The sequence below is a fragment of the Bubalus kerabau genome, chromosome X (assembly GCF_029407905.1).
Source record: "Bubalus kerabau isolate K-KA32 ecotype Philippines breed swamp buffalo chromosome X, PCC_UOA_SB_1v2, whole genome shotgun sequence".
Taxonomy (NCBI): domain Eukaryota; kingdom Metazoa; phylum Chordata; class Mammalia; order Artiodactyla; family Bovidae; genus Bubalus; species Bubalus kerabau.
In genome coordinates, this window is record NC_073647.1 from 158,996,562 (window position 1) to 159,012,698 (window position 16,137).

A 16,137-nucleotide genomic window follows, 5' to 3' on the forward strand; every position below is an offset into this window, starting at 1 on the left:
TGGGCCAGGAACTGACGAAATTAAACTTCACGAGGGACAGCTGCTTCTGTGGACCATTTCAGGTTTAAATATGAACTGGGAAGTCGTGAAAACAGACCGTCTCTGGTTTTATTCAACTAACTTCTCTGAAAACACATACAGGATGATCAAAAAGAAAAAAAACACAAGGCAATTAGAACCTATTAACGATTGGGTGGATACGAGCTGTACGGAGAAAAAAAGAAACACTTCCATGAGCTAATCTTATTCTATAAATATTTAGTTTGAATATACTAATGTAATTAACCGGGGTTATATAATGTTGCTAAATTCAGATTTCCAATCATAAAGCTTCACATACAATTAGTTGAACTGCAATGGATTTTTGTTTCTGTGGGAAAATGAAAATAGTTCATTTTCATAACCCAAGCGTCCCTAGAAGTAACAGCCTTCCTTGATAGAAATTTCGTGGATGGTAATTCACAACACTACAGATGTGTTTACATCTTCCCTCAAAGGTTAGCATTATCTAGATATTCCACATACTGCTGGCTCTTACCATTTGTCCCTTCTATTTCTCTATATTCCTGCTTCCCACACCGGTGACTGTAATGCCCCGGGAGTATACATAGATCGATCCTGGGCTTCCCTGGTGGCGCAGTGTTATAAACACTCTGTCTGCCAATGCAGGAAACTCAGGTTCAATTCCTGGGTGGGGAAGATGCCCTGGAGGAGAGCATGGCAACCCACTCCAGTATTCTTGCCTGGAAAATTGCATGGACAGAGGAGCATGGCGGGCTATGGTCCATGGGATCGCAAAGAGTCGGACACGGCTTAGAGACGAGCACATGTACACTTCTTGGATACCTGCGGCACACATTTAGGAAATAAAAACAACTTTTGTACCCGTTTCTTCGAGCAATCTCAGGATATGGTTATTCTCCGATACATCTCTGAATATTATTTAGCGTGATTTGGCTCACAAATAACCAAACAAATAATTATTAGAGAGTTATCAACAACAAAAACAGAAAATCAATTCCTGTCCAAAGCCAAAGCGATTTATCGGTGCTGAGCTGACCGGTCTGCAACAAGCCGTTGCGTCACCAGGACTTCCCTGACTGTCCAGTGGTTGAGAATCCACCTTCCAATGCAGGGGACAAGGGGTTCAATCCCTGGTCAGGGAAGTAAGCTCCCACACCCTGTGGAGCAACAAAACCCGTGTGCCACAGCTCGAGTGTCTGGGGATTACAACAAAGACCCCTCCTGCTGAAACTAAGACCCCTCCTGGGGGAGGGTCAGGACGCAGGCAAGGCTTAAGGCATCCAGTTAAAAGCAAAATACTTTGTGTAAATATCTCTCGCCTCTTAGATGATCAGGGACGGGGCAGACAAGAGTACATTCCCAAAGACTTTCATCAAATCACATTTGTTACAGGAGCTTCAAGCACTGATCTCTGGAGAGCAGAGACAAAGGGGCATAATATAGATATCAAAAATTCTACTTCCCGGGATTTCCCCGGAGATCTACTGGCTGAGATTCCAAGCTTTCAGTGCCAAGGGCCTGCATTCTATTCCTGGTTAGGGGGGTTAAGATCCTGCAAGATACAAGGTTCAATTAAAAAAAAAAAAAAGGACAAAAAAAATCTACTTCCTGTTTCTTCTCTGTCTTTATAGTCGGTGTCTTCTGAATATTACCATAAAAGAAACTATCTTCTGTTTTCTTTATTAGCAGATTAAATGGATCAGTTTTGTTGTTGTGCAGTTGCTCAGTCGTGTCCGACTCTTTGTGACCCCATGGACCGCAGCACGACAGGCCTCCCTGTCCATCACCAACTCCTGGAGTTTACTCAAACTTATGTCCATGGAGTCGGTGATGCCATCCAGCCATCTCGTCCTCTGTCGTCCCCTTCTCCTCTCGCCTTCAACCTTTCCCAGCACCAGGGTCTTTCCCAATGAGTCAGCTCTTTGGTAGCCAAAGTATTGGAGCTTCAGCGTCAGTCCTTCCATTGAATATCCATTGAATATTCCGTTGATTTCCTTTAGTATGGACTGGTTTGATCGGTTTACCCAAGCACAAATGAATGTCTTGAGTGGATCCTGATGAGCCTGAATCGTATAGAACAAGAGCGTCGTCAGCTGCAGGCGTCTTGTGTGCACAGGGCTGGTTCTCTGATTTCCTGGACTCACAAAAGCTACACTGCAAACTCAGGAGTCACAAAAAGAGACACAAGACTCAAACACCACAACTCACACACAAAACCCGAAGCTGACACCTCAGTCACTTCAAGCTAAACAAACACAACGGCTGCTGTGGAAACCCAGGAACTACTTGCGGTCGGCATTCCGTGCCTGCAAACCGAAGCTTCAGCCGTTCTCCGCAAACGACCTGAAGCTCAGGCAAAGACCTGAAGTGTGAAGGTGAGTCCCAGGTCTCACCTCGGCAGCCCACAGCGTGGTCTGGGTTGTGAATATAACTTCTGTTATTTATTTACTCTCTGCAACGCTCCCAACAAGCATCAACCATAATGACATTTTTCTCTATTAAAAAACCTCTCAAGTGATATGCAAAAAAAAAAAAAAAAAAAAAATATATATATATATATATATATATATATATATATATAAAAACAACCACGATGGATGAAATATGTCTTTTGGGAAAAAAAAGAAAAAAATACAATATAAACAGCCAGACTGAAGGCACACAAAGGCTTGTATCACAAGCCTGTTCCAGCGCTATCTCACATCTTGTGCAGTTGAAATCACGTCTTCCACAAAAAAAAAAAAAAAAAAAAGGGCTGGTTCTCGGGAGCCCCGAGGGCATCCGTCAATGAGAGCAGCCGATTTACAGACAGAATTAAGTGATTATGAAAACACCACGGCATTAAGAAATGCTTTAAAAAGCATAGCACGATTGCAACGTTTCCCCATGCAACTGCAACGCTTGTGTGTACACACGCACGCACACACACAGAATACATCTGTGCCCCCCTTTACTCAGGGACTTCAGTTTCTTTCCTTCATCACCTCTAAGGACCTCACCAGGGATCTCTAAGACACTTTTTCACCATACACCGCTCAGTGAAAACCACTGAAGCATTAACCCCAACTCCTGTTAAGTATTAACTAGAGATAAGACTCAACTAACATTGTACGCATTTTTCACAGACCACAGACATTTTGTAACTATTAAAAAAAGAAAAAAAAAAAAACAGACAACTTAAGTTTCTTCCTGCACTCCAGTAAATCTCACGGAGCACCTACCAGAGATGAAATTCACTTCTCAGGAGTCCACTTAGGGAATTAAAAGCGGAAAGAAGGCATCTGTGTCCCCCTCGGCCCCAACTAAATGTGGAGACTCTGGGTTTCAAGGAAACCTAGTCAGAGGCCCATGAAATTTAACAGGCGAGTTCCATTTCCATAAACTCCTCCACTTGTTCTCAGCCGGTCTACAACCATCTCTTGTCACGCCCTGGACATGCGACATCATTAATTCTCATTGTCACCAACTTCTGGGCCGGGTGCCCCTCCACCACTCTCTCTCCTGGCAAAGCTTTTTGAAGAATTACACTTCAGATCCCTGGAAACTGTTGAAATTGGCACAGAATTATCGTGCGTCTTAGGAACACAAACCTAACAATTACTTTTTCCATGATCACATTAGGAGCTAAACCAAAGCATGTCTCCCAAGAATGACCTGCAACTGTCAGAAACGAGCAACCGTGGTTCTGACGTTGATAACCGTGAATACCTGAGTCTTTAACCAACACTGAGTTGGCAGTTAAGTTTCAAGGGATTAAAATGCCCGATAAGATTCTGTTTGGAAAAACCACCTCGGCAAGGACCCAACTTGAACCTGTCTCCTAAGTGAATCAATTCTCTGCTCACTTGCTTTTCTGAAATTCAACATAAAACTCGGCAACCACCTGGCTAACTTTATAGATGCTGAGAATTACGTTTGCATAACCAGCACTACAGACATGAAGCAGACGCTACTTTCCCGGTTCTCATCTTCAGACGCATGTTAAAATAACAAGGGTACCTGGAAAGGCAGAGTTGACCTGGCTAAGTCCAATACTTTGGCCACCTGATGCGAAGGGCTGACTCATTGGAAAAGACCCTAATGCTGGGAAAGATTGAGGGCAGAAGGGAACGACAGAAGATGAGATGGTTGGATGGCCATCACTGACTTGATGGACATGAGTTTGAGCAAGCTCCAGGAGTTGGTGATGGACAGGGAACCCTGGCATGCTGCAGCCCATGGGGTTGCAAAGAGTCAGACACAACTGAGCCACTGAACTGAAGAATCACTCATGACACACCAGAAACAAAAATCTCTGCTCAGTGACACAGGATTTTCTCCAGTTCTCCATCATAACTTACCAGGTCTTTCCCATATCAAAGTATTTGCTATTCCTGATTTAAGAAACAATATGGCATCACACAAACTTCTTTTGCCCACATTTCCATCTCCCAGAAAGTTTAAACTAACAGAAATGATTGCAAAGTGGATAATGGATGTTCACAGACACCTTAGAGCCGGATGACAAGGGGCAAGTCTGTAACAGTTACGAGTCCAGCTCTCCAAGATAAGAACGGCCGTATCTGTACATGGATTGCTCCAACATGGACGAGGCAGACTCTCTGGGTCACAAAAGTCTTCAACGTCTTGGAGAAAAACAGGGAGGCTGATCACGTTGGTGGACGAGGTGCGGGGCGGCGGGGAACCGAGGGTGGGGGGCGGGATGGATGGGGCAGGTTGGTGGCAATTGTTCCAGAAAGCAAAGTGCTAGGGGATAGCTTGGAGAAGACAATGGCACCCCACTCCAGTACTCTTGCCTGGAAAATCCCATGGGCGGAGGAGCCTGGTAGGCTGCAGTCCATGGGGTTGCGAAGAGTCGGATACAACTGAGCGACTTCACTTTCACTTTTCACTTTCATGCATTGGAGAAGGAAATGGCAACCCACTCCAGTGTTCTTGCCTGGAGAATCCCAGGGACGGGGAGCCTGGTGGGCTGCCGTCTATGGGGTCGCACAGAGTCGGACACGACTGAAGCGACTTAGCAGCAGCAGCAGCAGGGGATGGCTATTCGGGGTCATCTTTGGGCTCAAGAGAAGTAAATAAAGAGATCTCTCATGCTTCCTTTTTAGCATTCCAGCTACACACACCACGACAGGAATAAATGACAGGAATTCCAGGCAAGAGACACTCTTCACAAGAATAAACACTGTGAATTTCGTCCTGAGCATCATTTCTGCGTCTTTCACAGGGTCTCGCCAGATTAGAAGACAACAACACGCCTAAGAATTATTTGGAGGCAACTCACAGCCCAACGTGTCCTCTGAAATGCTACAGGGCTTTTTTTTTTTTTTTTCTAAGTAAGCAACTGACTTAGCAATGTTGAGGACTGCCTATTTCAATCATGCAAAACATGACAAAGCATGACACACAGTTCTCCCAAACTGCTAGTTGATTTAAACCACCGTAAACTCAACGTTCAAAACACAAAGATCATGGCATCCAGTCCCATCACTTCATGGCAAATAGATGGGGAAACAATGGAAGCAGTGACAGACTTTGTTTTCGCGGGCTCCAACATCACTGCAGATGGTGACTGCAGCCATGAAATTAAAAGACACTTGCTCCTATGACCAACCTAGACAGCATGTCAAAAAGCAGAGACATCACTTTGCCAACAAAGGTCCATCTAGTCAAAGCTATGATTTTTCCAGCAGTCATGTATGGATGTGAGGGTTGAACCATAAAGAAAGCTGAGTGCCGAAGAATTGATGCTTTTGAACTGTGGTGTTGGAGAAGACTCTTGAGAGTCCCTTGGACTGCAAGGAGATCCAACCAGTCCATCCTAAAGGAAATCAGTCCTGAATATTCATTGGAAGGACTGACGATTAAGCTCCAATACTCCGGCCACCTGATGGGAAGAACTGACTCATTGGAAAAGACCCTGATGCTGGAAAAGATTGAGGGCAGGAGAAGGGGACGACAGAGGGTGAGATGGTTGGATGGCATCACCGACTCAACAGACATGGGTTTGGGTGCACTCCGGGAGTAGGTGATGGACAGGGAGGCCTGGCGTGCTGCAGTCCATGGGGTCGCAAAGAGTCGGACACGACTGAGGAACTGAACTGAACTGAAACCTTAACCTACAGTGTTTAAAAAAAAAAAAAAAAAGACAGGAGCTTCCCTGGTGGACCAATGGTTAAGAATCTGCCTTGCGATGGAAGGGAAACGGGTTCGATCTCTGGCCAGGGAAGATCCCCCAGGCCACAGTGCAACTAAGCCTGAGGACTACAAAGTGCTGAGCCCCTGAGCTGCAAGTGCTGAGCCCCTGAGCTACAAGTGCTGACACCCAAGCACCATAGAGCCCATACTCTGCCACAAGAGACGCCACCGCAACAAGAAACTTAAGCACTGCCGTGAAGATTAGACCCTGCTCGCCGGAACAAGAGAAAGCCCGCACGAAGCAACAAAGACCCATCACAGCCAAAAAAACTGCAATCAATTAAAAAAAAAAAAAAAAGCTATCGTCAACAGTGAAGCAGGCTTCCTTTTCCATATTAGCATCTGCACACACGAGACGTGGGAGAGGCTTCACGGCTAGCTCCTTAACGCCTTCAACGCTACACGTGAGGACACACACAGGGTCAATGACTTCAACACGAGCCCAAGGCAGGACTCACCTGGCCAAAACGTCAGGCGAAGGCTTGTCCTAAGAGAACACGCCATGTCTCACTTGATCACAGACAGTGAAATGAAGACCCAAAGTAGAATGTAGGTCAGCAACCACAGAGAAACACAGCTGTAGGGATTTTATTGCTACGACAAGCGGATGCCAGCACAAGTGGGTATTTTTAGCCTGCCTTATGGCCCCGGTATTAACCCACTGGGAAAAACCACTGCCTCGAAAAGGCAAGTCCAGTTTTTGAAACTCAAGACATGAGCTACGAATATACAGGACCTATTCAATGTCTCTCCTCGGGACTGCTGGAGAAAGTCTGAACGCGGCCCCCCAAAAAATGTCCCACCTCAACTGACCTCGCAGCAAGGACTGCCCGGCATAGGAAGAGACTAAATCTTAGTCAACGAAGACCACAAGACACCTAACGTTTTTTCACTATGATCTCTTCCAAGTATTAAGAAGCTCTAAGTGTGGTTTTCCCTTGCTTTTGATGATATGCACGGTGCAGAATGATTCTCAGAAAACACGCAGGCCCAAGTGTTCAGTTAACTAGCTCAGTCACATCCATCTGACTCTTTGCGATCCCATCGACTGCAGCACGCCACGCCTCCCTGTCCATCACCAACTCCTGGAGCTTGCTCAAACTCGTGTCCATCGAGTCAGTGAGGCCATCCAACCATCTCATCCTCTGTCATCCCCTTCTCCTCCCACCTTCAATCCTTCCCAGCATCAGGATGTTTTCCAAGGAGTCAGCTCTTCACATGAGGTAGCCAAGGTATTGCAGTTTCAGCTTCAGCATCAGTCCTTCTGATGAATATTCAGGACTGATCTCCTTTAGGATGGACTGGTTGGATCTCCTTGCAGTCCAAGGGACTCTCAAGAGTCTTCTCCAACACCACAGTTCAAAGGCATCAATTCTTAGGCACTCAGCTCTCTTTATGGTCCAACTCTCACATCCATACATGATTACTGGGAAAACCACAGCTTTGACTAGATGAACGTTTGTCAACAAAGTAATGTCTCTGCTTTTTAATACTCTGTCTAGGTTGGTCAGAGCTTTTCTTCCAAGGAACAAGCATCTTCTAATATCATGGTGCAGTCACCATCTGCAATGATTTTGGAGCCCAAAAAATAAAGTCTGCCACTGTTTCTACTGTTTCCCAATCTATTTGCCATGAAGTGATGCCATGATCCTAGTTTTCTGAAGGCTGAGTTTTAAACCAGCTTTTTCAATATCCTCTTTCACTTTCATCAAGAGGGTCTTCACTTCCTCTTTGCTTTCTGCCATAAAGGTGGTGTCACGTGAGGTTATTGATATTTCTCTGGCAATCTTTATTTCACTTTGTGTTTTATCCAGCCCGGAATTTAGCATGATGTACTCCTTGGAAGGAAAGTTATGACCAACCTAGATAGCATATTCAAGAGCAGAGACATTACTTTGCCCACAAAGGTCCGTCTAGTCAAGGTTATGGTTTTTCCTGTGGTCATGTATGGATGTGAGAGTTGGACTGTGAAGAAGGCTGAGCGCCGAAGAATTGATACTTTTGAACTGTGATGTAGGAGAAGACTCTTGCGAGTCCCTTGGACTGCAAGGAGATCCAACCAGTCCATCCTAAAGGAGATCAGTCCTGAGTGTTCATTGGAAGGACTGATGTTGAAGCTGAAATTCCAATACTTTGACCACCTTGTGCGAAGAACTGACTCATGTGAAAAGACCCTGATGTTGGGAAAGAATGATTGAAGGCGGGAGGAAAAGGGGACGACAGAAGATGAGATGGTTGGATGGCATCACCAACTCGATGGACACGAGTCTGAGTAATCTCCGGGAGTTGATGTTGGACAGGGAGGCCTGGTGTGCTGCAGTCCATGGGGTCGCAGAGAGTCCGACACAACTGAGCAACTTCCCTTTCACTTTTCACCCTGATTCTGGTGCTGGTTACAGACATTTCAGCAGGCAGAAATTCAAACTCCATCATATAGTAAATCTGGGAAACACACACAGAGTATTTATGTGTCTATATATAGCATGTATCTGTGTGTGTGTGTGCACGAGCATATGCCAGCCCTGAAATTTAACTCAAGAGGAGAGAAAAAGACAAGGAAAGCAAGCAGGCAATTGCTGGAGACCACCGGAACCAAGAAAGACATAGTACTCTTGTTATTATTGGATGCATCCCCAAGCACTCCCAACTTCAGAGAATAAGACATAAGCACACCAGGCTCCAAGCACGATGATAACCCTGTCCTTTAACACAACAAGCCTGAGAAATAAATCTGATTTTCTCTCTGTCTCTCTCTCTCTCGCCATGAGAAAACTAAGGCCAGGGGAGGTCACTGATATGCCCAAAGGCGACATCAGTGCATGGTGAGCTGGCCTCAAACCCGATTTTCTTCAGAGCCCTGCCCCAAGACCCCCAAGACCCCCAGGACCCCCAGGACCCCCAGGACCTCACAAGGCCCCCAACCTGGGTGTACCTGGCGCTCCCCTGGGGCTCCCAGAGGAAGATGCTTCAGGCTGGCTCCGGGGGACCCCAGTGCACACAGGGACCAGACTCTGGGTGCCAGGGGTGACCCCCACCCACCCACTGCAGGTCCACAGCCCTGCAGCTCCCCAGCCCTTGTCCACTAATCCACTAGTCACAGGTGGGGACCCAGCCTGAATCCCGCAAGTAGGGGACCCCATCCCCCTGCCCTCCGGAGCACCCCCAGCGGTGGAGGTCAGCCTCCCCCCGCAGTCCAGGTTAACCCACACGGCCCTGGGCCCTGTGAGGGTCTGAAATCAGCAGACAGGTGTTAGGTTCCCCCCCGGCCCCAATAAATGCCCGAAGTCCCCAGAAGCTGACTGAGAGTGAGACCTGGGCAAATCTGCAGTGACATCAGCAAAACCCACAAGAAGGAGCCCAGCGCAGGGGTGCAAAGCCTCGAGGGCTCTGAAAAGCCTGGGGTTGAAGACAGAGCCGGGGCTGAACTGGGGGTAAACACATCCTAGCCCCCTGAGCCCCTCCAGTTTCTGTGGTCCCCAAAGGCCATCCAGCTGGCCACCTCCTCCTGTTCCCTTGTCTTCCCTTCCTTCTAAAGCATCCTAAAACGGCCTGTGAGGACCACAGCACCTGATGCCTACCTTGTCCCGCCAGCCCATTGGCCCCCGGACCAAAACAGGACTCAGGACTCACAGCGCTGGGTCCTTCTTTGGGGGTGGCTCTGTACCATGGAACACCATGAGAGGGGACTCAACATCCGTGGGCCCACCAGGGAGACCACTGTCCCCTCACCCCCCGACACATGACCACCACAGATGTCTCCATACGCTGCCAAACACTGTAAGGGACGAAAGTGCCTGAACTGAGGACTACGAGTGGAAGATGAGCTTCCTGCGTTCAAATGCTGAAGACACTGTTTCCATATGCAACCATCTCCTCTCCCTTCACCTGCTAAAACTTCTGTTTCTCTTCAACCTGCGAGCCAAAGCTTCATGGCTCCTTTCCACCCACCAAGAGCTAACCAGACCCACGGAAGTGGTACCCAACTTCCTGCGGAAGATAGAAATAGTCTTCCCTCTGCTTCTCTTTGTCTTCAACCTGTGAGCCAATGCTTCATGGCTCCTTTCCGCCCACCAAGAGCAAACCAGACCCATGGAAGTGGTACCCAACTTCCTGCGGAAGATGGAAATAGTCTTCCCTCTGTTTCTCTTTGTCTTCAACCTGCGAGCCAATGCTTCATGGCTCCTTTCCGCCCACCAAGAGCTAACCAGACCCATGGAAGTGGTACCCAACTTTCGATGTTAAGACAGAAATAATCTCCCCTCTGTTTCCAAGTGTATGTTTGCTCCAAGTAAATTGTTTTCAATGGCTTCCACTTCACACCTGCATCCTTCCGTCTGGCAGAAGATTCCCCAGAAATATTTGATGGCGACGATCACACACAAGAGGGCTTGCAGGAGGCCATCCCTTCTGCGAGCTTACAACCACCCTGGATCAAGTTTCTGGGGAGCACATTCGTGACCACCTGCATGTCCCGCCACCCCCCGCCCCAAGGTTTTAAACTTGCTTTCTCCCTTTCCCTTTAAAAAAACAAGTGGACTCTGTCCGTCTCTCCCCTCACACATCCAGCTTTTCTTTTGGTTTGACTGGTGGTGTGGCCAGGCCCATCCGTTTGGTCCAGCCCCATGGGAAGGATGGATGGGGGGAGAGGGCCACAGAAGACCAGCCCCGAGGGGACAACTGGTGTCCAGTTACTTCCTTCATGCTAAAAATAGTTATGGGAAAAAAAAAAGGTTTATCATCTTTTCAACTTAAGCATGTTTACAAAAAGACTTGAGTCTTGCCTCCCGATTGAACACTATTTTTTAAGTGTCTCAGGTGCTGAAAGAGGAACAGCTTATTACTGCAGGTCACGTACTTTTCTAAAGGAGAAACAGGAGGCAACGGGGAGGTGTGGAGAGACCACACCTGGGGGGCCTCATTTCACAGGGCAGTGCAATCGGGCTGGTCCCTGGCGCCGGTCAGACCTGGCAATGCTCCTGGACAAGAGCTAGGCGAGGGGGCATCCCCAGAGTTGGCATGAGGAGCCCTCCTTCCCAATATGTCACTGAGGGAGGCTGTGAATTCCTGATGCTCAGGACCTAGGGGAGATGCCTTCTCTGGGTCTGGCTTCCCCCTGCTGAAACCCATTTCGCCACTCTGCAAGCGAAATAATCCTGACTATCCCAAAGTCACCAAAGATTTGACGTGTCTCAAAGGCTGACAGCTCTTGAGATGAAAGCAAGACTAAAGACAAACGGCACAAAGGGGCCATCTGGGAAGTCACCCTCTCCCAGAAGCAAAACTGGGTTTCCCCGCCCCCCTCCTGATTTACAAATGCAATTTCTAATCCGTGGCTATTAAAAAAAAAAAAAGGCAAAAGATTATGCAAACAACACATCAACTAAGGAATTTAACATCCTGTGCAGAGACCGGTGTACAGGAAACGGGCACCATTCAGCCACTTGTTAAAAACATGCTGACCGTTGTGAGGTCCCATCTGTAGGGAGGATTCCTTGTCGGCCTTCTTGATACAGAAGATTTTGCCCTCAGGCCATTAAAACTTAGAACATAAACTTGGCTTGAGGTGGGGGAGAAGAGGGGGCGTATCAGATATGTTCTCTCAATCAGCTACATGGGGCCACACTGTTACCACCTTGAGACCCCAAGGGATGTTGGCCACAACAGACTCGGGCCAGCAACGTGGGGACTGGCTTTTTTCTAGAAAGGGAAACAGATGCACATCCTTTTTCCAAAGTTGAATCCTCACGAAAACTCCAGCTTGGAGTCCCGGTTTTCTAATTCAGAAATGATCCACGCCACCTCAACCTTAAAACCGCAGCTGTCGATCTCACTGAAATCACTTTTCCAGGTGACGCGCTAGATGCAATGTTTTTTAAGGTCTACTTTGGCCACCTGATGCGGAGAACTGACTCATTGGAAAAGACCCTGATGCTGGGAAAGATTGAGGCCAGGAGAAGGGGACTACAGAAGTTGAGATGGTTGGATGGCATCACCGACTCGATGTACATGGGTTTGGGTGAACTTCGGGAGTTGGTGATGGACAGAGAGGCCTGGCGTGCTGCGGTTTATGGGGTCGCAAAGAGTCGGACACGACTGAGCAACTGAACTGACTAACCAGTAAACTGTCTAAAACTCTTACAGCCTCTCCCCTCCTTCCACAAGGAGCAGGCTAACTCTTTACTGTTTTCTTTACAGATCCTTACCTGTAGTAAATATAGAGTGTGTGTGTGTTAAATCACTTCAGTCATGTCCAACTCCTTGCGACCCCGTGGACTGTAGCCTGCCAGGCTCCTCTGACCACGCGATTCTCCAGGCAAGAATACTGGAGTGGGTTGCCATTTCCTCCCCCAGGGGATATTCCCAACTCAGGGATGGAACTCCAGTCTCCTGCATTCCACGCGGATTCTTTACCACTGAGCCACCAAGGAAGCCCAACTACAGAGCACCGCTCCCAAACTGGACTTTCTTCAAGTTCTGTATTGTTGCAATATGGTGACCCCCAGTTAAACACATCTATTGAGTATCTGAATTATGGACAGAACCCTGAAACAACAGTACTGGGCATTTTAGTAACAACACCACTATTAAATGAATTTTAATCAACTGGAATCTAAATATGCCCAGGTGGGCAGTGGTTACCACCCCAGACAATTCAGCTATGAGCAAAACAATGCTGCCACTGTGATTGACCTTTCATGATTTCTGTTGAGAAATCTAGGGTTTATATATAGAGAGAGAGTTCAATGTAAGATTCTGTGTGGGGGACAAAAAGGGTGTGTCTCTGTAATTGAACAAGTTTGTCTCCAAATGGGAACATTCACCCCATGTCAACAAAGGAAGACAAAATAACACCAAGCTTCAGATCTGCGTTTCCAGAATCAATCTTCCCTCCACCATGGATGAGCAAAGTCAGTGTCTTCTGCAGCTGAATGGAAATAATAATTGCTGCACACAGGGCGTTAAGTGCCTGTAAAATCCTCAGCGCGTAGCATTTGAGTAACCAAAGGACGATGAATCTATCTGCGCCGGAGCAACAGTGAAAATTTACAGGCGAACTCGACGTTTTCAAAAAAACTTACACATAACGGTTCCTTCTCTGTGCCCCTGCACCATCCAATGACTACCGTGATCTCGGTTCCCGTTTTTATTTTTGCACATATAGCAAATGACGCTCGGAAAGCTGCCAGGACTTCAAGGTCAATGGCGGAGCAGGACGTCAGGGTGGGCTGTTTGACTAGTTCAGGCCAGACGGGGACAAAGGTTGCTGTTCCAGCAAAAGCAGTTTTACATGTCCCCACGCAGCTGCACTCGAGCTCTATACCCGTCTTTGGCCGCCTAGCACTGAAACCTACAAAGCTCCCACCCAGGTACATTCAGGAAGTCGTCACCAGTGAGAACACTGAGGCTCCTCTGGTTCAAAGGGGGTTGACTGCAGGCACTTTAACTAAAACACCCCAACTTGCAGGAAGGGCGAGACTCAGGCTCCAGGAGTGAAATTTCAATGATGGGGGGGTGGTGCTGATAATACCTGGAGTGACTAAGCCCTGGAATAAAAGCAGAGCCAACCCCCTTGCTTTGCACAGCACCAAATAAAAAACACCTTGGAGTCTTCACGGGCTGTTCCACAGGTGTGTGTTCACTTAAGGAACTTCACACGGAATGATCCTTCAGGGGCCATTTTAAGACCTGGGTCAAGGGATGGGACTTCCAGCTTTCATTTCCGGATTCGTTATCCAGCTGGGTGGTTTTCCAAGCAATCTGCAGTACATCTGAGATATCTGAACATCCCTTTCACGTGAAAAGCGTCTTCAAGTATAAATGGTTTCCATACTCACCATCTCCCCCACCCCACCCGATCGCGTCTTTTCTAGGAATGACTAAACTTCCCAGAAGACCTTCCACCATCTGCTACCCCCGAGGCCACCGATTAGGCTGGACTTAACCAGAGCGTCCCCCGCCATCACCACCCCCTCGCTCCCCCACCCAGGCTGGAGTCCCGCCCCTCGCCTTCCAGGTTAACCCAGGGGCTCAGGCGGCGCGTCTGGATAGAAAAACGTTCAAGAAGTCGGCTCAAGCCGTATGTGATAAAGCCAAGCAAGAACCCAAACCGCGGCAAAAGGAATAGAGGAGACGGATTTCTATTTCCTTGGCGGTTCCACGCTACAACATCGGCGACAGGAGGGGGAAAAAATCAACAACAACACACCTCGGACTTTTTAACTTCGTGGAATTTGCAGTGGACTTGGAGGAAGGCCAAGCCGTGCCTTAAAACGATCCCGGTCGCGGGCCTTGCCGCGCACGGTCAACGCACGTGAAGTCCCAGCGCCCGGGGAGTGGGGGGGGGGGGGGGAGGCCCTCTAGCGACCCCCAAGTGTCACAATCCCCGGCGACCTCCGGTGGCCCCCGACCAAACGATGGCGCGCCCCACTCCATTCCGAGCACTGGCCACCCCCACCGCAGTAGGCGAGGTCCCCTCGGGAGGGTGGCGGGGTAGGGGGTGGGGAGAAGGAAGCACCGCCTGGCACGCGGATCTCGGGGCACCCCTCCCCCTAGACCGGGCGCAACAGGTCTACAGCCGCCCCCCCCCCCCGGGCGCGCTCTGTAGATCGCCCAGGGACGCCCACCCCCACCCACCCACCCACCCAAGTGGTCCCCACCCTGTTTTCCTCGCTACGGGCCGGGCTGGGAGGGTGGGGGCGCAAGTTGGGGGTAGCTCCCCACTTCCTGACAGTTTCCGCGCCGCAGAAACTGAACCGCCGCGGGCCCGCGCCGCCTCGCCCGCCACTCTGCGCCCTGCGCGCGCCGCCGCGGCGGGCCCCCCGGGGTCCCGGCCCGCGCCCCCCCGGGGGAGGCGATGAATGGGACCCCCCTCCCCCATGAGAGGGGGTCCCCGCGGCCGCGCAGGTTCGCCCGGCCAGCCCCGGGCCCGGAAGACAAAAGCGGCACCGGGAGGGACCAACGGAGCGCTCCCTACCCCCACCCTCCTCGCCAAAACTTACCGATCACCTCCCCCTCCCCAAAACAAAGAAGCCTCCCCTTAACCCCCCGCTCCAGTCTCCACCCGCCGCTCCAACCCCCGACGCGCCGGCACCACTTTGGGGGAGCGGCCCCATCGGGGTATTGTTCAGCCTGCAGGGAGCGCGCGCAACACCCCAGCCCGAGCCCCGGGGGACACTTGGGGAAGCTGGGCCTCCCCCCTCCACCGCACCCCCGTCCCCCTACCAGAGACGGGGGTCCCCGGGCGGGCGGCCAGACGGCCGGCCTGATCCCCTCGGAGGGCGGGAATGAGCCGGGCCCGGGCCTCACCCCTACCCTGAGCGAGAGAAGTTTCCGCAGCGCGCCCGGCCCGGGCCGAGCCCCGCGCGCACACTTACCTCGCCCTGAGCCGCGCAACTTGTGTCCGGCGCCGCCGCTCCAAGCCTGCGCCCCGCCGGCCGCCGCCGCCGCCGCCGCCGCCGAGCCCGGGCCGCGCCGCGGCAGCCGAGGGCCCGGCGCCCGGAGCCGCCGCGCGCCGCCCCCCCCGGGCCACCCCCGCCCCGCGCCCGCGTCCCCCGCCGCCGCCGAGTCCCCTAGACGCGCGGGCGCTGGAAAGTTTCGGGTGCCGAATGGCGGCGAGGGCGCTGCGGCGGCGGCGGCGGCGGGGCGGGGGCGCGGGCGGCTCCTCGCTCCCGAGTGCGGAGGACGGGGAGGACGGGGAGGGCGGGGAGGGGGCGAAAACGGCGGCGGCGGGAGAGGGCGGGACGCGGGAGGGACCGGCGCGGCCAGTGACCTCCGCTGGGGAGCGGCCGCCGGAACGCCGACCCCGGCCGGGAGGACGGCCCTGGGCGCCGCCCCCAGCCTGCGCCCGCCCCCGCCGCCGCCGCCGCCGCCGCCGGGGGAGGGGAGCCCGGGACCCCAGCGCGCTCCCCGACCCGG

The 16,137-nt window shown here is 50.8% G+C and overlaps 1 protein-coding gene across 6 annotated transcripts in view; it reads right to left on the bottom strand.

The window, feature by feature from the left end:
* Positions 1-15,920, bottom strand: part of LOC129639827 (F-box-like/WD repeat-containing protein TBL1X) — a 244,773-nt gene extending 228,853 nt beyond the window's left edge. For 3 of the 6 annotated variants that reach the window (XM_055565086.1, XM_055565085.1, XM_055565084.1), the window contains exon 1: positions 15,597-15,919. The gene's annotated coding sequence lies outside the window, so the exon portion shown is untranslated. Of the gene's footprint in view, positions 1-15,596 lie in introns of all 6 variants that reach the window. The other 3 variants (XM_055565089.1, XM_055565088.1, XM_055565087.1) reach the window with 2 other exon arrangements.
* Between the last annotated feature and the right edge of the window lie 217 nt (positions 15,921-16,137).